Consider the following 21,776-nt stretch of genomic DNA (forward strand, 5'->3'; position numbering starts at 1 on the left):
TGCTACAGATTGGGGTTTGATGTTTTGAAATCTAAGAAAAGCGAACTCATAATTTGGCTCATGGTTATCAAGGATCCGCTCTGCAGCTGCTATTACTTCTCTTGGACTCTTGTTTCTCAGATTGTTAGCACTTTTTAAAGAGATCAGAAAGAAGATAAAATTCGAGTTTTTACTACATGTCATCATCTCTGGAAGCAGGAGAGATTACGATTAATCACTAGAGTCCTGGAATTTATTTATAATTGGCTAATAGATATCACTTATTTCAGTAGAAATCATTATTCTTTTGGCTGTATTTCTCATTTTAATCTTAAGTGTTTGATATTTTGACAGGGATTTCCATGATAATTTTTTTCTGTATAGTTTTCAGGTAAAATTATATATATAATATTATATTATTATTATACAGTATATTAATTATATAGATATAATGAGTGCCTGTTAAATGTAGTATCAGGTAGCAGACCAGTAAAGGCTGTCTTCAGTAATTCTTAGAAGCAAGCCATCTTCACTTCCTCACTGAGTACCTCAAAATATACTGAACTTGCTTTCTTCTCATCATCAAAATGCATATACTTCTTGTTGGGAATTATAACATCTCTCCTTTCTTGTGATGGATAAAATTCTTCTCGATATGGAAGGCAGGGAACCAATACAGGTAAATGCCTAAAGGAATGTGTATAAGTTGCCAAAATTTATACCTCCTGAGATGTTTCTGAAAGCATCATAAATAGCATATAGTGAATGCCTTCCCTCTAGCTGAGCTATTGAAATAGCTCCCTCAGCATTTTTGTTAAATAGTATCCCTGGGACATGAACCAAATAGCATTTCCTGTTCAGTCTCATCTGTCATTTTCCTGATTCCACAAACTAGTCTCCAGATGTCAAAATATGAAGGTGAAAGGGAATGAAATTGTTTTTACTTACAGAGCTCCCTAAATCAAACCAGTAGACCACGATTACTCTCTGCTCTCCATGCCCCATTAGATTGGCCCAAAGTAAAGGCTTGACCCTATGAGTTTCTAAGTCATCTTTAACCTTTATTGTAGTTTAAAACAACATACCATGCTTGAAGGCCATTTCAGCTGAGTTATGTAATTTGTTTTACAAATTCTGCCAAAGTGAAGTTATGATGGGCCTTAGATAATCATTGTAAGCAAATACTTCTAGAACCTATACAAATACTACACTGAAACTGTTGCCATTTTAATATCTCCAGCATTGCAAGAAAGATTTAGATTGGTTTCTGTTGCAAGTACTTATGAATGTGCCTTCAAGGAGTGGAAGATAGGTGAAAATGCACTTTGAAACATCAAAGTGCTATGTAAGTATTGGGTGTTGTATTGCTTTTGTGGAGTTTGATTTATCTGTCCTGTGTGCATTTTAGGTTTCCAGTTGTACAAGTTTTATAATATTCTATTAAGGGAAAATGGCTCATGTAGTCTTCTGGATTTCTTCTCAGCTGAAAGCTTGAGAATTAATAATTTTAGAGAAGGACTCATAAATATTACTCAGTTGAATTGCTTCATTGTTTCAGATCAGAAACAAAGACCTAGAGAGGTGAGGTACCTTGCCCAAAATCACATAACCAGTTAGTGGTAGAGCTGAGACAGGAATCATCTAATCTCTGGATCCCTGGCTTATTATTTATTCTTCAGTTGAAGAGATGTTGAATCTTATTTAGCAACAAGGGGAACAACCACAAAGCATGTTGGCTTTGCTCATTTTGTTAGTATATATTCCTTCCTTCCTTCCTTTTTTCCTTCCTTCTTTCCTTCCTTCCTTCCTTTCTTTGCATAAAAATATACTCAACAAATCTGCCTTCAAGAGATTTGATTTTCCCATAATCATGCATCATGATCAATTTAGAAGTGTAGATCTAATGATTTTGAAATTCTGGATTCCTATGATATTTTAATTCACTTCATAAGGACTTGTTAACTTATTGTTATCTGTTTTTATTTCTTTTTGCTAAACCACATGTCTTCTATTTTTTTCTCCTATGTCTTCTATTTCATTATGCCTTGGGGAAGAAAAACCAATTTTCATAGCGTCTGTCTGGTGTTACATTCACATTATTGCTTAAGAACAGGGGTTAGTTAGATGTATCTTGGGACTTTACTGTGTGCAGCCTCGCTTGGAGCTTCGTCCTCACTTTGGTGAGCCTGGTGGGAAAAGCTCTTAATGCACCATTTTTGAAGATCTGCCTGAGTTCCCGCAGGGCTACTTTTCACCTACTATTTTCATCTGGGTCATCACTGTGCCTGCTGAACTTCACTGTTCTGTGATAGACAGTAGGAATAATAGTTGTCCATTCTGCATCTTAGAATGTGACACTCATAGCATTTCTGAGAAATGTTTAAAAGAGTGCTTTGTTTTGTTTGGGGTTCTTGATCCTTTGGGTATATTGTCTCAATAGGGACACCCCCAATATCTGTTAAGGAAGAAGAAAGGAGGTGGGGGAGGAGGAAGACAGTGGCGACAAGGAAGAGGAGAAAATGTTTTATAAATTGAAAAATGTAGTTTAAAGATAGTATAAAGTGGTCTAATATCGTTAGGAACACAGCGCGCACACACACCCCTGCCGCCTCAAGTTTTTTTCTTGATACCTTAGGACCAAGCAATTGCTCCATTCTGCTGTTTTTTCTTATCTTTCAACATCTTACCCTTCCCTAAAGTCCCCTCTCTAACACTGCTGCTTCTTTAAGTTTCTCTGATTCCTCTTTCCCTTCCCACGTTAGATGGGGTATCATAGTTATTATTATTATTTTACTTAGTCCTGAACTAGAATGAAAATTCCTTCAGGGACTGCTCTCATGAAACATCCAGGAGACAGTCTTGCACATTATAGTTGCTCAATAATATTTGTTAAATTGATTTTGAGGGGAAATACATCTTTAAATATTGTTTCTCAATTCCTCCCTTATAATTTTACTTTGAGTTATTTACCTAGAGTTTAAACAATAGTGTGGGGAAAAATCTTTAACTTCACATGCCTTTCAGTATATATTCTTTTGTTAACTGGAATTTTAGTGATTGAAAAAGTGATATTTTAGAAGATTATAGTTTATTTTATAAATCAATTCAGCTGCCCATCTTTTTTATTAAAAGCTTAATTTTTAAATCTTATTTTCCATTCATGTTTTTCTTTTTTCTCTAGTGATCGTATTTAAGTATTCAAAATTAATAACTGAGTCTTGGGCAAATAATTCCTCAAAAATTATATTTATTTCTTAAAAGGAAGTTTACTTCCATTTACTCATAGCAAATCAATTCTTAGGATAAAAACATGTTGTCCTAAAGATTGATAACATGTTCAAGATGCTAACCTTCCTATCCCCTTTAAAAAGCAAGTATAGGAGCCATTGTGAGCAATGATGCTTCACATTTCATTTTCCACTACCAGAGTGTTTTAAAATGATAAAAATCTTTTCTTTTTCAACATTATGGTCAAAAAGAAAATGTATTGGCTGCGAGCCTTGTGTTTCTGATAGCTTTATCTGGAGTTATGATAGAAATTTTGACAGAATCATAACTCAGGTTGACACTAATAGGAATCACTTCATTATGGTCTTGCCTAGCCTTATTAGAAGGTCGTTTGGCAATTTTAGATAATCAGATGGCTCTCTGACCAAGTAGAAATGGTGCTTTATTTTTTGTGTTTTAACCTTTGGGTCTCACAATAAGTGTAGCTATATGTGTGTCCTTCTTTTGACTATTAACACCTCTTTAGCTGTGATTACTAGTCTTCTCACGGGGGCTGACATTTCTAATATTACTGACTTTTGTAGAGATTCATTATCAGATGATGCCTCTGGAGTCTCTGACTAGATGGTCCCTCTTTGCTTTTCCTAGTCTTCTGCTCTGACCCCGCCATGCGCCTCTAGAGTGGAGGTAGTCTTTAATCCTAATATAGAGAAGTGTGGAATGGGGCAGAAACCAAGAGAGAGCTCAATGCTAGCGTTGGTTCTGAAAGCTAATGAGCTTTAAAGCTTTGAGCAAATGACTTCTCCTCTCCAGACTTCATTTTCCTGATTTGTTATATGTGGGTTATATCAGGTGATTTCAGAGATCCCTCTGACTCCTAAGATTCTGTAATTCATCAAAATTCATCTGCCAGAATGGCACTGTGATAATTAGATAGACTGACAGCTGAGTACAGAGAAATGGCAGAGCTAAACGCTCCAGTCTACACTACCTCTAGTGAACGTTCATGTTTGCATATTTTAATAACAATATTCTCAGCATCCCACCTCCACGCAGTCACTCACTTAGCAGGAACCCTTCTCCCCCGTAGCATTTTACAACTATATAATTTAATGAAATCCATTCATGCCAGCAAAGTAGAGTAACAGTGATATTTTAATATACCTTTAATTTATTTCTAGGATTCAAGAAACCAATTGAAAGATTTTTAGCTTTGACTTTTAAGGAAGAAAAAATCATCTGTCTTTACTTAATGGAGGGAAAAAGATCTCCAGTAAAGGATAATGCCTCAGAATTGTCATTCCCTCACACTGGCTCCTCTTCTGACATGCAGGACCTCGTGTGTTCTTAAGCATAAAATGGAAGGTGACACATTAAATGAAGGGTCATTCTGAAAAACAAAGTGTGGGCAAAATCGCTTTACTCTCAGGGATTGTGGTGAAGTGAAAACCAAAATAATAGCTTATTCATGGCTAATATTTGGAGATATTTCTTAAGTCTGGAAAGGTCAGAGGGAATCCAGCAAATGTCAACACTGTTTGTCAGGTGGGAAGACTCACAACGTCTCCTGAGGAATTTAATTTATATTAATGAGGAGAGAGACTGGCCTGGGGCTCTCTCGGAGATTGCTCTGGTGCCAATTTTAATGATCTAACTTCATGAAAAGGATTCCTAACAAATTATTCAGCAACACAACTCCTATGAGATTGCTTTTTAATCCCGAGGCCTCCGTTACTCTGACCCCCGCTGAACCACAGTCACGAATTGGGGATTTGCCTCACTAAATTGATAGCTTGCTGTCATTTCTGGTCCTTGTTGGGTTATCAGAGGACCAAGCCAACCCAAGTAAGATTCCAACAGTAAAGTTCTCACTCAATTCAGCCGAGAAGGGAGGCAACGTGGGGCTGACAATAAGAGCTGTATTTATGCACACTTACTATGTTCCAGACTCCTTACTAAGCATCTTATATTCCTGATTTCTGATCTTTACAACAACTTCACAGAATTACAGATGTGGAGAAGAAGACTCAGAGATGTTAAGTAACTTGCTCAAGATCACACCGTCATCTGGCAGAACCAAGGTGTGATAGGTCTGCTGGGCTCCAGTAGCCATGCTTTCCCACTGTTTACCCATCTCTTAGGTTTTTCCTTTATTCGTCTAACTTCTCAGTGTTTCCAGTAGCTTCCCTTTGTCTAGCATGGGCTGTGTTTCAGATGTTGTGCTTGGTGTTTTATTCTGTAAACCTACTAAAAAGATGATACTTGTTCCACATATAAATGAGAAAAGGGGCTAGAGGGTTAAGCAGCTTGCCCCAAGTCATGCAGCAAGGAAACAGCAGGGCTAGGATTCTGACCTGGGTCTGTCTGACCTTCCAGACCCATGGTCTTACCATCAGAGAGCAGTGACCCCCACAGTGCGGGGCCCTGAGTTGGTAGAAAGATGATGAGAACGTGGTCCCTGTGCTCTGGTCGCAGGAAGTCCACTGTGTTGAGACATGATTTCAAGTGTCTATAAAGCCAAGCAGGATGATGCAAATGTGTAAAAAGGCTATGGGGAAGTAGAGAGTTAGGAAAATTAATGTCAAATAGAAGGTCCAGAGTCATTTTGCCAAGATAGAGGTATTTAATGAATTGGATTTTAAAATACAAAAACTGAAAAGAGACACATTACAGACCAACGAAGTAGCTTCCTATTGAGTACAGCTTTGGCTACATTCCTTAGATTTGAGTGTGTGGTGTTTTGTTATTAATTTCAAATACTTTGAATTAAATTAAAACTTTCATTTTTATTTTCTCAGTGGCTCATGACATTTTCTAGTTCTCAGAATCTCTTAAGTGGTTAGATTTTTTGATTATCTATTAAGCTTTTTTGATTTGTATTGTCTTCAGGTCAGAAAAAAATAACTGAACTACTCTTAGTTTAGGAATTTATTAATGTTTTCTATGTGGCTTATTAAATAATTTTTAGAAATATTCCATGGATATTTGAATTGAATATTCAAATGTAGGTGAATTTTCTAAAGAGTCAAGGGTACAAACTTGTTTATTAATCAGGTTTATTAACTGGATTACTCTGATCGTCACATATTTTTTCTTTGTCTGAGGAGCTAACAAATTCTGAGAAAAGAATCTCCCACTGGTATTTTAGATTCATGAGATTCTTCTCACATTTCTCAGTTTTTTTCTTCATATAATCTGATACTCTGTGTTTGGTGTATAAAAGTTTGTGATTTTATATCTTCTTGGATTATTCCTGTTTTCAGTATAAAATATCTATCTTTGCTCCCCTTAGGTTTTTTGCTTTAAATTTGCTGTATTATGACAATTGTCAGAGCTTATCTGTTTGATATCAGATACATTGTACCCAACCTTTTGTGTCGTTTGGTTTTCGGGTTGTCTTTTATATTCGCAGCTCTCTACTCAATCAGATGGTCTTTAAAAATGTAACCAATTAACACTTGTTTTGATTATTTGTATGATAGGTCTTATGCCTAACATTTTATTTTGTATTTTCTGATAGTTTTCTGGTGTGCTTTGTTTTAGCTTTCTTTTCTTTCTTTGACTTTATTGATTTCTTTAAAAATGCTTGAAAATTATGTATTCTTTTACTTTTCTATCAAGGGGCTTTTAATCAATACATATATACTTTATAAATATCAAAAATAAAAAATATCTATAACCTCCTAATGAACACTTAGTTAGCATGCTTTAATTTATCCTTTCTTCTTCCCCCTTCCTTCAAAACTTCAAATATTTTATAGAAATAATCTGAAATTTTATTTCCACATCACTACCCATATAGTGGGTATATGGGTATATTTTACCTATATGTTTTTTCTCCTTGAAAAAATTTTTCTTAACAATTATATAAACACAGCCACAGTATGATAACTGCATATTTTTAACTTCGAGTTTCACTGTGTTCGTTGCTCACAGCCATTTCATGCCTGTGGTAAGGTCTATTTCATGAGTTTTTAATTTAGATTAATTTCTCATTTGGCTGCAGCATTCCCTCAAGTATTTTCTCCAGAAGGGATAAATGTGTGGACAGTGTCATTGCTACCACCAGTGACTTCTATATCACTATACCTGGTGATCAGTTCTTTTTCTTCATCTTACTTAAGCTCTCTGTAGCAACTGACAAATAAGTACCTTCTCTTGTCTTCATTTGGCTTCTAAGATGCCACTTTCTTTTGATTCTCCTTTGAGCTCACTGGACATTACTTCTTTGCTGGTTTTTCTTCATCTCCCCAGTCTCTTTATGGTGAGATGTCCCAGGGCTCATTCCTCAACTCTCTTTTCTTCTGTTTACTCTCATCCCATAGGTGATCTCATCCAGGTTCATGGCGGTTAACACCATCCGTATAAATCCAAAGTTACATCTTTGGCTTAGACCTCTCCTGTGAATGCGTATCTCCCATTGTACACTTGATATCTCAAACATGCCTCAAACGGAACTCCCAGTCTCCCCATCAAAACCTGGAGTTTCCTAAGTGTTACTCATCTTGTTAAGTGGCAAACCTAGCATTGTGGTTGCCCAAGGCAAAGACATTGGAGTCATCTGGGTCATCAGGCAAGATAAAACCTTGAGGCTGTCAAATTCATTGGGAAGTCTTATAGGCTCTACCTTCCAAAATATACCTAGACTTAGACAACTTTTTAACCACCTCCCTGGTCACACCACCTGGTCGCAGTCACTACCATCTATTGCTGTTTTTTCCTGGCCTCCTAGCTGGTTTCTCTACTTCCACCTTTGACCCTCTACAGCTCACTCTCCACACAGCAGCCAGCCAGCCAGCATCCATTTCACTAATAGTCAAAGTCCACATCCTTGTAACATGAGATCTGTACCCACCCTACGCCAAACTCATCTTGTAAAACTCTCCTCCTCACCCAGTCTTCTCTGACTATGCTGACCTCCTTGTTGTTCCTCCTGAACGCTCTCCCCCAGGTACCAGCGTGGTTCCCTTCTTCACTTCCTTCTGGTCTCTCCTCACAGGTTACCTTATCGCCAGTACTTGGACCCTGCCTCATGTGTCATAGTTCCTTAATACATGTTTGTGGATGTCTGTGCATAGTTGAAAAGTGATTTTTAAAATAATGACTGGTGTAAAATTTCATGTCCTTTTTATTCTAGAACTCTGATCAGACCAGTGTGGATAAGTTCGATCTCATTTACTCGTATCTTCCAACAAATTTCCTTAAAATTGATTTTCAGTGCTAATTCATGCTTATAATTATTGTTTGTCTTATTTTCATCATCGTCATAGGATTCCTTAGAAGGATAGGAGGTAAAGGTACAGACTCAATTCTGAATCTTTAAAACAGAAATACATAAAATGTGTTTGGATTTAACCAATTCCAACCGTATCTATTCATTTGAAAAATTAAATATTTCTCGGAGTGTATATGTTTGTTTTAATTTAAGTCTAATGGCAATGTTCAGTGGTGTGTATGGATTTTCAGAACCTTTCGCAATAATTCCACAGCCCTGGGGTTTAGAAAACATTGTTGTGAATACATAGCAGAAACACAGTTGTGAGGAATGGTGGAAACACAGCTGTTAGGTGGTATCTCTTAAGGGTAGAATATTTTCATCTAGAGGAACCCAGTCTTCTTATTTCATACTAGAAAACCATTTTAGGTCTTTCCCTGATAGTATCTTTGAAAATTCAGGCTAAGAAATAGAAGTATAGGAGAAAAAAAAGAGTAGGCAGCTCTTCAGAGATGTTACAGAGATTATATTTGCCTTCATTTTCTGAAGACTGTAGAGAAATGGTTGATAAGAGAGCTCAAAGGGTGCTGTCCTAGCATAGTATGTGAACTGTACCCATTTATGACACCTGTTTTACTTCTTCATTTTTGTTGTTATTGTCCAAAGAAAGCCAGTGTTCTGCATTGGGTAGGTTTCTGGAGACAGTTCACACTCAAACAGTTTTATGATGCTGAGAATTTAAATAGTAATTTTTTTTACATGTTTTGTGATTTTTCTGAATATGGAACTAGCATGTCCTAAAAGTGAAGTTTGGAGAGAGATAGCTTTTTTTCCCCAGAAAGTTTTATTTATTTACTTTTCTAAACATTTAGTTTTTCTTCCAACATTTTTAGATTCAACCATCAGCTGCAGAAGACTTTTTTACACTTGTGTGGATAACCTTGAGTTACATCTCTGCTGTGTTACTTGTAGTACTCCTCTGCCCCTCATATATATACCATTTAAGGCATATACCTCACTAGACTAACATTCAGTACAAGAGTCTGCAAAGTCAAAGATTGAGAGGCTTTAGATAACGTTTCACTTGCTCTGAAAAGAGAGAAAGCATGAAAGAAAGGGCTTAGATTTGGAATCAGACAACTTGAGTTTGAACCCATCCCTGCTTCCTGTGAATTCACTTTTTGGACATTGGACAAGTTAATTAACCTCTCTAAACCTTCCTTACATATCTGTAAAAAGATGGCTAATACTACCCATCTTGTTAGCTTGTGAAGACTGGAGACAATGTGTATGAAATTCATTGCTCAGGGTTAGTTATGAAATAATGGCTTGCCAGGGTTCTTGAGAGAAACAGAATCAATAGGGGTGTGTGTGTGTGTGTGTGTGTGTGTTGAGACTAGGTTTAAAGAATTAGCTCATGTGACTGTGGCGGCTAGAAAGTCCAAAAATCTGTAGAACAGGTTGGTAGACTGGACAAATAGGGTTTATATGTTACAGTTTGAGAAAGAATTCCTTCTCTGGGGAAACTGTTTATGTTCTTTAGGCCTTCAATAGATTAGGCACACATTATTATGAGTAATCTTATTTACTTAAAGTCAACTGATTGTGATGTTAATTACATCTACAAAATATTTTCACAGCAACATTTAGGTTTCCGTTTGACCAGAGAACTGGGCACCATAACCTGGCCAAGTTGGCATATAAAATTTAACCATCTTACTAGATACTTAATAAATAGTACCTATTATTTTAGGGATAATATATTACTTCAATTATCATTATTTATTCACTGAACATTTATTAAGGGTTTACCATATTTCAGGCATGCTTTAGGTATTTGTGTGGGTGGATGATAAATAAAATATGCTACTTGTTCTGTAGGAGTTTATATTCTAGTGGGAAAGACAGCAAGTCAAAGAGATACAGTGTAAGAGGAATTATGGATAGATACATAACACTATGAAATAAATATGTATGCTATTGGTATTATACCTGTATTGATATTTATCTTTATCAAATTCTATCTATGTATCCATCCATCATTCATCTGCCCATCCATTCATCTGTCTGATCAGCAGGGCCTTGTTTCCATCTTTGCTCTGTGTTGGAGGGAAGAGGAAAATTGTCTTGAATGAACCTACTCTGGATAAGCATTGGTTGATGCCTTTGGGCAAATGAACCCCAACCATGATTGTAGTGTGTCAGGCAGCTATGTTGTTTACAAAGGTGTTGCAGAGACCCTCTTCAGAAGCAACGCATGAGTAATATACTTCACCTGTGTCTACCACAGCTAAAGTTTTCTTCCCCTATAAGCTTCCGTGTTGTTCTGTATAATGTGTGCTATTACATTATGGCTTATCCATAGGGTAAAATATTATGATGTTATTAAGTCATTCTAAAATAATATTTGACATTTTTACACTTGGTTAGGAAAAAGTTAATATAAAATGCTATGTGGTATAACCTTTATATGTATTGAAAATGACTGGAAAAGACTACAAGAAAAAGTTCACAGTAGCTATTTTTGGATGGAGGGATTATAGTTGGTTTTGATTGACTGTTTAATATATTTCTGTATGTCTTAAATTTTCTGATATGAATATTTATTACTTTTTCCTCTTTTTTATTGTGATAAAATCCCTTGTGAAATGTCTTGTATGTGATGATTCGCGTCTCTCTGGCTGCTTTCAAGATTCTGTCTTTGTCGTATTAAAGTTTGATTTATAACGTGTCTTGTGTGTGTGTGTCTCTAAGTTCATGTTACTTGAAGTTTCTTGGGTTTCTTGGATGTTTATATTCATGCCTTTCATCAAGTTTGGGGGGTTTTCAGCTTAAGTTCTTCAAATATTCTCTCTCCCCTTTTCTCTCTTTCTTCTCTGTCTGGAGCTCCCAGGATGCAGACATTGGTCTACTTGATGGCATCCCACATGTCCCTTAGGCTCTGTTCACTTTTCTTCAATGTTTTTTTTCTGTACCTTAGTCTAAATAATTTTCATTGTCTTATCTTCAAGTTCACTGATTCTTTTTTCTGCCTGCTCAGATCTGCTTTCTGAATCCCTCTAGTAAATTTTTCATTTTGATTATTGTACTTTTTAGCTGCTGAATTTCTTTTTGGTTTCTTTTTAGGCTTTCTGTCTCCTTTATTGATATTTACATTTTATTCACACATCCTTTTCTTGATTTTCTCCACATCTTCATTTAGTTCTTTAAACATCTTAGTGCATCTGTCATTAAGTCTTTTTCAGAGTCAGTTTCTGTTGGTTTTTTATTTTTCTTTTGAATGGGACATACTTTCCTATTTCCTTGTATGTCTTATAATTTTGTTGTTGTTGTTTTTGTTGTTGGACATTTGAACCTAATAATGTGCTAACTCTGGAAATCAGATTCTTCCCTTTCCCAAGAGTTGGCTGGGTTTTTTGTTGTTGTTGTTACTGGGTTTTTGTTGTTGTTGTTGTTTGTTTTATTTTGTTTTGTATAGTTGTAGGACATCTCTGTCAATGATTGGCCTGAGATGTAAACTTAATGTTTTTTTCAGGTCTTGTCTCAGCCTTTCCCTGGGCATGTGCAGTCACTTTCTAATTTTCCCTGTGTGTGCAGTTGTGTGCCCTAGTTTTTAATGTCTGGCTTCCAAAATAGGAAGAAGTGAAAATGAAGAGGGGGGAAGATCACTAGCTCTTTAAATCCCCTGGAAGTCACTTCAGCCAGAAGGGGAGGGGCTTACAACATTGAGGGAAGATGCAAAAGCAATGTTTTTTCTGTACCTCTGTGATCTGAAGCAGCAAACAGCAACCAGTCTCCAGATCACCAGTGTTTGGAAGACAGGGTCCTTTTTACTCACTCTCTCTCTCATAAACTGTGTGCAAGCTGCTTTAGGAACAAGGGTATAGCTGCCTGCCATGTGGCTAGGGGTTAGAGGTGAGCAAGCGCTACTGTGTTAAGAGCTGAAATTGATTGTCCAAGAAATTACAATCCTTCAACAGATTCCATTGAGTTCCAAAATAGTTATTATGTCAGACAGATTCTGCCAGTGTAGTTATTGTCTAGGTGAGGAGACAGATTCCTGGTGCTTCCTACTCGGCTATCTTAGCAGAATTCTCTCCTATTATTTTTATATCAGAGAAAAATATGGAATTGAAGGGGAACAGTTAATTTCTTTGATATATTCCTAAGCAAAATACACAAGTTTGTATAAAATAATATGAAAGCTACCTGTATTTCCAAAATTTCTTGGTATTTACTAAGTATTGCAGCATTTGGCATTACTAAATTCAGAAAAGGAAAGATAAGGCACCATGTATAAATTTTTGTGAGATTTTTGAATTGACGGTAGTAAATAAAAGAGAGGCTGCCTACCAAAAGCTAATCAACTTTATTAAGAAACTTGTTGCTTAGTGTTTGTAGGAAGGATGAATAATGAAACAATCCGTATTTCACTTTATATGTGAAAGGATCTTTAGGGTGTAAGTATAGGATTATTTTCTAGTGAATAAGTGAAAGCCAGAGAGAAAGAGAACTGGGCATGATGCGAATGGACAGGAAATTTTTTGATTGCTGGTTATCTGCTCCAACCCTCCTGGGTATGGAGACAGTGTGGACAGTGGATGTGGCATACCATCCAGTGTTCTAAACCAGTGTTTTCAAAGTGTGGTTGCCTGGCTGCCACATCTTCATCAGCACCACCGCCACCCGAGAACTGTTAGAAGGCAAGGTCTACTTGGGGAGGCAGTCTTCTGCATTTGAGAAGCCCTCCGGGTGATTCTGATGCATGTTAACAGTTGAGAACCACTGTTCTATAGGAAGGGTCCTTAACTTGAAGTTCAATATTGACAGTATTCCTTTCTGTTCTTTGTTCTATTTGAGAGTCTTTCCTATATATGTATTTTAGGAAGTGGATATGTCATACCTTTTTACCCCGTCTAATTGATCTTCGCAACATTTGGGTGAGGTTGCAAAGGAATGTGAGATATAGAACTGAAATGAATGTTTAAAAGCTCTGGAGGTAGTGTCAGAAATAGAATCAAGTCTTCTAGATTCAGAACTCTACCCACAGGAACAGTGCATGCTCAGATTTTCTTGTCAGCAAACTGACAAATTACAAACATTAATCATGGAAGATTTTTGTTGATTTTTGTTCTGCTTTTCTTTTAATTACTCAAGAAGTAATTAATGTTCATTAGTTAAAATTGTTAATTAGCTGAAAATTGTCTTGCAGTGTTTTGTCTCTTTGTTTGTCACAGCCCATTGCTATTTATCCTTAGTTCTAGGTCCCCGGTACTGACAAATAAAACCTTTTTGGGGGCCTTAGGGTGAGTCTCGAGAACGAAGGTCCTCTACCAGTTACTTCTTACTGAGCCCTATCTTACCTTGAATGGTAAGAGACCAAGATCAGTGCCTTAAGACATTTATTTGATTTCATCTTTATTTTCTTTTGAAGTTCAGACTTATTTTTCCGGTAACTGTGGTGAAATGAAAGCCAACAGAAAAATCAGGAACATGGTGTGTGACGACAAAAATCAGTTGAGATTTATGGCAGCACAACCTGTGGATAAAATATAGTGAAATACAGTGCCACTTAGGGCAAATAGTAAGAACAGTGGACACTCAAGAGTGTTCCAACAGCTGATGTGAGTGGAAGACTCATCAGCTAAAGCAATTTATCAGCCAGATGAATCCATTTTCTTACACAAACTGGATATACAGTACATACCATATAAGGGCAAGGGTGTTTTTTAGGTTAATATCCATTAGAAGAAGGCTTTGAAATAAAACAATTCATTTCAATGCCACTAAGTTACATTTTCTAAATTTGATGTAGTTCTGTGTTTTGGGATTAAATTGCTCTTTGATGGACAGAAGCTAACTAAAATAAACATGCTAATTATTGTTTTTTAAATCATAGTACTTTTTCAGATAACTTGGTTTTAATTAACTCTCTTGAATGGCGTATAAGTTCTTGTCCTCAACCTTTCTATTAGCAGAATTTTAATTCTAGGCATTTTCACCTCTTTCTATCTCTCCCTTTTTTTTTTTTTACAATATACCTTTTAAAATTAAAAAAAAAAGAAAGTTGATGAGGGGTGTGTGTGATTTTTATAGCAGAATAAAATCCCAATAACCTTCTTTGATTTTTTTTTCTCATACGAGCAAATAATCTCAGTTTTAAACGGGTTTTCTATTTTCATTTAAGCACAGACCACTATCCATATTCTGGAAGCCTGTCCTAGACTATGAAGCCAGAATAGACAGGATACCTTGGACAGGATTTGATTTGGAGAGTTTCGTATCAGATTGGCACAAGGAGCTAATGAGGCAGGGGTGTCAGTTTGATATCCTAGGAATCATTTGCTTCTCATTCTTCTGTTCTTTAGGTAAGGTGTGAGCTCCATTAAACAGATATTTAATACATTTGTATTCCAGTGATGTCATCATCCTCATCAATAACATTTATATAGAGCTTACAGTATGGTAGACACTGTATGAGGTGATTTACATGTATTATCTGGTTTGTCTTCATAGCAGTCCTGTTGCAAAAAGGATATTATTGTCCCCATTTTAGAAAAGAATGAAGCTCAGGGAGGTTATCACCTTGCCCATTGTCACAGTTAGAAAGTGACAGCACTGGGATTTGAACCCAGATATATTGGATTTCAGAGCTCTTAAGCATTAGGCTGGAACACTTCATAAGAGATGGATTATGGTACCAGGAAAAAAAGATTTCAAAACATGATATATGGGAAGTAAAACATAATCCAGAGCTGAACATTACCTTGGAGAGGTCACTGTCTAGGATAATATGCTTACATTTCTAAAAAGAGAAAGCTGACGCCTAGAAAAGTCATGGGACATGTTCATGTTGACACAGCTAGTGTGGGGTAGAGCCAATCTGGAGCCGAGGTCACTTTGAGAGCAGTGCTGTTTCCATCCCCCTTGGTGTGTCTGTCTTCCGTGGCAGGGAAGAGCTTGGTATACTCCCAGTGTAGAAGAGGGATAGATGATAAGGGTAAGACTACGATCTATTGCATTAGGAAGGCTAAGCTCAAGTTATTGGCCAAATTCGTACTGACCTTACCTTTTAAAAGTATCAGTGCTACATTGCTACTAGCTGTCATCATAATTGGATCTTATGAGAATGGAGAGAGAGAGGGAGAAAGGGAGAGAAGGAAACAGAGAGAGACAGAGAGGGAAGGAGGGAGGAGAGAGAGAGATAGACAGAGATGGGGGAGGGAGAGAAGGAGAGAGAGACAGAGACAGAGAGAAATAGAGACAGAGACAGAGACAGAGACAGTCTTTCATGATAAGAGCAGTCCCCGTCTGCTGGTCCTGGAGTGCACCTGTGATGTGAGTTGTGAAGCTGCTGCTCCTCAGTGATCTTGTTTGCCTAGTGCTCTTGTGAGCCTCTTGTCATGCTGACTGTGAGTTTGGTGTTGAAAGACATGTTACATTTGGAACAGTAAAGAATGGATGTCATGTTTATACAAACAAATAATTTTTGTTGGATAGTTGCTTATCAGTTTCTTTGCTATTTTGTAAATACCCATAAACTTGGAGAGGAAAATCTGCTTGACAGAAGTTGAGGCCCTGTGTAATCTACTTACCATGACTTTCCTTTTTAAAAAGCATATCTGATATTTAGAAATAGTCATCATAACACAGAAGCAAAGAGGATTGATGAAACTTACTCACCAAATATTTATGAAGGCCTGCCTACCTAATGTGAATGCACAGAGATAAATAGTGTAAGGAATATGCTTATTACCAGGACAGAGTCCTTGCTCTCAAACAGCTCACCACCAAGTAGAGCAGTTAAATGCTTGAGCAGCTAACTGTAATGATGAACAGAGTCCCATAAGTGCTCTGTGAAAGGCACAGGCTGTCTGCTCTTCTTTACAGAGTGCAGAGAGGGATCACAGAGGGGTTGGTACTTGAGTTGAGCCTGGAATAGTGACTACGCTATGACAGTGAGGAGAGGATTCATTGTGAACTCAGGGAATGGTACGAATAAGGCACAGCTGGAACAAATATAAATGTGAAAGGGGGTGAACTCCTGGATGTGCAGACAATGGCAAGAGTAAAGGGTGTTCAGAAACATTTCATAAAAGGTTAGTCCAGCAAGAGAGAATAGGGCTGGATTGTCAGAGCCCTTGAGTGCTTTGCTAAGAGCTTTAATTTTCTTAATAGTGTCTAAGGATTTTTTTTTTTTTTTTTTTGGGAAAGGGAAGATAAATAGCAATAAAGTAAGGGATCAACCAGAGATGTAAGAGAATGGTTCAGAGAGGCTGTTGGCAATAGTGCAGGAAGGATGAGGGGGAGCTTTGCACATAGGCCATGGCATGGGAACAAACTGGAGACCACAGATGTGAGGCATCATGGGTGCTGATAATATAATAGATGTGGAGAGAGCTTCTTAATTTTCATTTGAGATGGTTGCTGTTCTCTAACAGGCCATAGTTGACAAAGAAGGAAGTTAACAAGTTCAATTTTAGACTTCTTGAGTTTGAGGTATTGGAGCATTGGTCTGCTGTAAGTGTCCTTTGGACCCGTTGGACAGGAGTTCAGGAGTTGCCTGGGCTCAGGGTGGAAATCTGGAACATCAGCCTGAAGGTGGATGTTAAAGCCATGAGAATAAATGAGTTCTCTCCCATGGAGAGAGTTCAGGGTGAAGGGCCAAAGAGAGAACTATTTAAGGAGAGGATGGACAAAAGGCCGTAAAGAAGACTGAGAAGGAGATATTGAAGAGTTAGGAGGAAAATCGGAGGACTGCAGTTGTCACAGAAGTCAGGGGGAGGGAGTTTTTAGAAGTCATCAATATAATGTTAAGAGCTTAGGTTTATAGCAACTTGCAAATTAGCTCTTTTTTTCCCAGGAGCTCTAAATTCTGCCCATCTAGGTGGGTTGAGGGGCTCTTCAGCATTTGCAGGAGTCACTGGTTCTCTAAAAACACGACGATGATCCCTGTAGCCGAGATGCTCCCCTTAGTCCTGGGAGGAAAGAAGGGCGTGTGGCTGAAAAATCCGTTTGTGTCATGAAAGGCCCTGTCATGTGGTGTCAAATCCTGTCATGAAAATTAGCTCTCTTCCCCTTTAAGCCACCAGTGAAAGAAGAACCTGGCTGTTCCGTTAAAACATTGAACAGGTAGGGAGAACAATAATGTCTTCTATTATGGATTCTTAATCTTGAAATACAATCAAAACTTGAAACAAGTTTTGTTTATGTTTCTTTCAGTTTAACTTCATGGCTTTTCTCTTTATTTTTTTAAAACTCAGTTGTTTTCTTAAATCTCATTTAATTTTTGTATGTGTGTGTGTGTTCAAAAGTTTTCTTAACAGCTGCTTCTGCTAAGTGATCTCCTATAAAGTGTTTCTTTCAGTTTTTGTGCTTCTGGGGTTTTGTTTTTGTTTTTGTTTGTTTTTCTTCAGAGAAATCAAACTAACTTTATTTAATGTTACATCTTTGTTGCAGGCTGCAGTAGGTAACCAAGATGATGTACACTGTGGTGAGCCATTTCTTTTGATACTCAAAGGCATTTTTTGAACTCAGGGATTCAGGAACTGAAGTTTGAACTTACCCTGCTCTACAAAGTGCTTCAACATTATGGTGTTTTTACACAGAGTTTCAAGATTAAAGTGCTTGACCAAACAGGATAGAGTAACATCCGATCATCTGTAATGAGGAAAAATAGCTGTCATGCGTGTTGGTTGGGTATCAGGGATGTCCATCTATAGCTTCATGGACAACAAGGGTTTTTACTGGTGTTTTCCTACTACGACTGTATTGTTCCCATAGTGATAACCTCATCCTTTGCGTCTCCATTACATTTGGCAGAATATAAGAGATCTGAGTAAAGATGAATGTGATTGAGTGTGTTCTTGGGAGGAGTGGACCTCACTGTCAGAGTGATGAGATTTACAGTGAGGCTGTATTGTGTTTCTGATGGAGAGAGTTGAGGGGTGGCCAGGCGGAACCCCAGACCTCAGCCCCAGCCATCTCGCACTGCCGGAGGTTCTCTGAAGTGCTGCCCTTCCTCGCACATGCACGCTGTTCATTGTTGCTGGGCTGTGTGGAAGGCCTGCCTCTGAAGGGTTAGCCTCAGCCACTTGCATGTGAGTTTTCATTTTATCCCTCTGACCTATGGCTTGGACTAAAAGAAAGCTCCCCGGGCTGTACTCCTTTCACTCAGTCCAGTCTTTCACTTTTTAGCCTTAGGTTCTTGCCAACCCTATGATATGGGAACAACAAACCCCAGGGGGACAGAGAAGGGTGAACTAGCATTACTTCCTAGTCTGGGCCTTCACAGGGCAGGGGTCCTTCCAACCAAGAGGCAGCCTTAGTCTACATGGGAGGAGGCATTTCAGAGGAGGACCGGCAACCTCTATAGACTAATAGAGGAATCCCAAAGGAGCATGCAGAGTGGACCAAGAACTTTGATCTGTGCCACTTCCTAACATGTGGACCATTTGGCTTCGACCCCATACCAATACTAATTCTGCTTCTTGAGATGGGGAAGGAGGAGTCTTGAACCCCTGAGGATTGTTTGTATGTCTGCACTCAGGAAGGAGAGCCGAGAAGCCGATAGAAAAGACTTCTCAGTGTATGAGATTAATCTGTGTTCAGTCAGAGGCAGTAGTGAGAAGGGACAGTTGGGACTGAAAACGCTGAGGAAGACCTGGATAATGATGTGTGCAAAGTCATAGGATGTGTGGCTTTGCTAAAGCTAGAATCACACACCTGGAAAGTTGGATGGAATTTAGAGATCACCTGGGGTATTTCATTTTAAAGCTTCCTCCTGGGCCCAGGGCAAACCTGGCTCTCAGCTTTTCCTAAAGTAGTGCTTCAGTCAGGCAAATTGTTACGCAGGGTTGGATCTATTTGTCATCTCTGAGCAAATCCATGCCTCTCCACCCCTTATTTGTTAGGAAATAATTCTTTATAATTGTTGGTGTTGTGTTTTCAAAGAGCTTCCCCTTATCTTGACTTTTAACCCTACCCATGAATTGCGAAGGACGAAATTGAGGCACTCAGAGTATAGCCTTGTTCAGGGTCGGCGCTCTAGAAATCACCACGGAGCTACCTTCTGTCGACAGGATTCTGCACTGGGAGAGCAAACTCTTAAAAGTAGGGGAGAAGATATTAAGAGGCACTTGTCTGAGGGATGCTGAAGACACTTCCTTTCCTCTGCTGAGACCTGAAACTTCACCAGTTTCACCAATTCACATCCCTGAGTCCCCTGTGACCTTCTGTAAGAATGCGACTATCCATTGCTGGAGAGTTGTTTGCTCCAGCTGAAATGTGTCATATAGAAATTGTTGAAGAGGTGTTAATTATAGCAGATTGGCTGATAGCTTGATGTACTAATGATTGTGACAGTTATTAAGAATTTATGAAATTCAGGGCACTGCTATAGGAGCTATGAGGGATAGAATGTGAAATAATAAATGATCCCTTCCCCAAAGGTTTTATAATGTAGTGGGAAACCTAGCAGAGAGAGAGAGAGGGAGATCTGGGAAACAGAATGGCTGTGGGAAATAAAGAAGAATGAAACAAATAACCCTAAGTTTTCTTCTGTGAAAGTTGGACTTGATAACCATTTTGAGATGTTTATTTGGTAGCATTACATGCTGTGATAGGGTAACTTGAATATGAAACAGGTTTTCAGGGGACAGATTGAGATGTTTAGTGGGATATCCTGTAGCTAAGATGTTCTGTGGATAACATATGAATGTTCCAGACAAATGACTTATGAATTTTTCAAAATAGATGAGATATCCCTAGGCTGTGTTTAAAAGGAAGAACAGAGGTCCAAATAAGAGTACACAGAGTTCTTGGCCCTTCAACAGCTCGTAGAGTTGGATTAATGAGTTTTGAAGGAGATGATGTAGAAAAAGTGAAATTATGAGGTTGCAAAATTGATGAATTCTGTGTGCCAGACAAGTGTAGGGAGCCTACGCTGTCTAGGAATAGGCAGTGAACCATGTTGTCAGAGGCTGAGGAAAATAGGATTTCAGTAACGTTTTTTACTTTTGTTAACATGAAACATTTTAAAATCAACTTTATTGAGGTATGATGTATCTACAATAAAACAAACCCGTTTTAAGTATACTTCAGTGAGATTTGCTAAATTTCTGTAGTTGTGTGATCACAACCACAATCAAGATACAGAACATTTCGTCACTCCAAGAGTTCCCTTGTGCCCCTTCCCGGTTGTTTTCTACCCTGACTCTTGGCCTCAGGCGACTGCTGATATACTTTCTGTTCCTACGGATTAGATTTGTCTTTTCTAGAATTTCATCTGAATAGAATTGTACAGTACATACTCTTTTATGTCTGGCTTGTTTTTGCTCTGCATGTTCTGAGATTCATCCATGTTGTTCTGTGTAGCAGGAGTTCACTCCTTTTCACTTCTGATTAGTATGTATCCATTCAGCTGTCCACGAATATTTGGGTTGTTTCCAGTGTTTGATACCATTAATAAAGCTGCTATGAACATTCATGTACAAATTATTGATTGGGAATATTTTCATTTTTCTTGGGTGGATACCTAGGAGTGGAATTGCTAGCTTGTATATTAAGTCCATGTCTACCTTTATAAGAAACTGATGAACTATTTTCCAAAATGGTTGTACCATTTTTCCTTCCAGCAGCGAATGAGAGTCCAAGTTCTTCCACATCTTTGCCAACACTTGCATGGTCATTCTTTTTAAATTTTAGTCAGTCTAATAGGTGTGTAGTGGTATACTATTGTGGTTTTAATTTGTTTTTCCCCGAAGACTAATAATGTGCTTTTTGGCCATTTATGTATCTTCTTTTTGTGAAGTGCTCAAGTCTTTGGTCATTTTTTTATTTTGCCTTTAGCTTTATTATTGAGTTGTAATGGTTCTTTATATATTCTGGATATAAATTCTTTATTAGATATTGTAAATATTTAAACTAATTTTTGATTACTCGAAATTACTGCAAATCTTGCCACAGTAGTGATCTCAATGCGTAATTGAAGTAAAAACAATGGTCTAGATGCTAAAATGTAACACATCCACTATGATGTAGCTCATTTGAGTATAATAGAAAAATATAGATTAAAAATACTCCTTTTAGTCATCTTCAATTTTCATGATCTCGGATTTCAAACAAGAAGCCTGCTTGCCTGTCTCTTTTCAGTACACTCTGAAATCCACCTTTATTTTTTTTTAAGTATATTTTTTTAGACAGCTGCCAGTTGAGTTCCAATTTCACATTCCAGTTTTTTTCTGGCAACACCTTTGAGAGACATATGCTTCCAACTTCAGCTCCTGCTTTTTGCTCCATATGCTTCATGTTCCATTTCTAGGTATCAGAAAGGCATTTGGGCTGGATATCTGCA

General features: G+C 37.8%; 1 protein-coding gene across 1 annotated transcript in view; it reads left to right on the forward strand.

The window, feature by feature from the left end:
- PPM1L (protein phosphatase, Mg2+/Mn2+ dependent 1L) overlaps positions 1-21,776 on the forward strand; it is a 261,472-nt gene that overhangs the window by 117,509 nt on the left and 122,187 nt on the right. The gene's annotated exons all lie outside the window — the stretch shown is intronic.

Source organism: Camelus dromedarius, chromosome 2 (assembly GCF_036321535.1).
Source record: "Camelus dromedarius isolate mCamDro1 chromosome 2, mCamDro1.pat, whole genome shotgun sequence".
In the NCBI taxonomy this organism is placed as follows: domain Eukaryota; kingdom Metazoa; phylum Chordata; class Mammalia; order Artiodactyla; family Camelidae; genus Camelus; species Camelus dromedarius.